General features: G+C 40.7%; 1 non-coding gene across 1 annotated transcript; it reads right to left on the bottom strand.

Moving 5' to 3' along the window:
- Window positions 1–201: 201 nt before the first annotated feature.
- trnaa-ugc (transfer RNA alanine (anticodon UGC)) lies at window positions 202–273 on the bottom strand. The gene has a single exon. It is a non-coding gene; the product is annotated as a tRNA-Ala (tRNA).
- Between the last annotated feature and the right edge of the window lie 358 nt (window positions 274–631).

The following is a 631-nucleotide window of genomic DNA, read 5'->3' as shown; positions in this document are numbered from 1 at the left end:
TCTGCAAACACACGTCTTGTTCAGTAGCATCTGCTGGTCATAATATTTCCTATGTTACTTTCCAACAAGTGTGTTGTCTACGTTTAATTTGGATGCAAGAGGCATGCTAGAACACAGTATTAGAGTTGCCTACATTCAGGTTAATTATTCAGGTTGTTTTGCTGATGACAAAATATTGTCAAGGGACAAGAGCAAAAGAAGTGGAGATGCCGGGGATTGAACCCGGGGCCTCATACATGCAAAGCATGCGCTCTACCACTGAGCTACATCCCCCGTATGGAGCAACATTAAAAATCAAAGTATAGATATCTGTTGCGGCGCAAGTAATTTCTGGTATTTTCACTTTTGATTTAGTAGTTTTCGTTATGCAACATGTAATGTAACTCAGTCCGCAGCTACTCGGTATTTTCATGGGACGACTGCAATGCGTGGTGACTCGGTCAACATGGTCTGCCTGCACTACACTTAGAACGTCATTCAATAATATGGTATTTTAATATGGCCTCGCTCCTGGGCAAAAGTACATACCTCATAATGTACGACTCAAGACCTTTTCTGATTCATTAGGAGTCACTCTTCAATTCGGCTAACAGATAAATTACCAAGCAGAAGTTATTTCAGTAAAAAACTC

This window comes from Centroberyx affinis, unplaced genomic scaffold (genome assembly GCF_046629955.1).
Source record: "Centroberyx affinis isolate AG114_WGS23_722 - 3 ecotype Tasmania unplaced genomic scaffold, CSIRO-AGI_Caff_v1 ptg007471l_1, whole genome shotgun sequence".
NCBI lineage: Eukaryota > Metazoa > Chordata > Actinopteri > Beryciformes > Berycidae > Centroberyx > Centroberyx affinis.
Note: the sequence above shows the minus strand (reverse complement) of the source record. Positions and strands in the feature narration are given on the sequence as shown.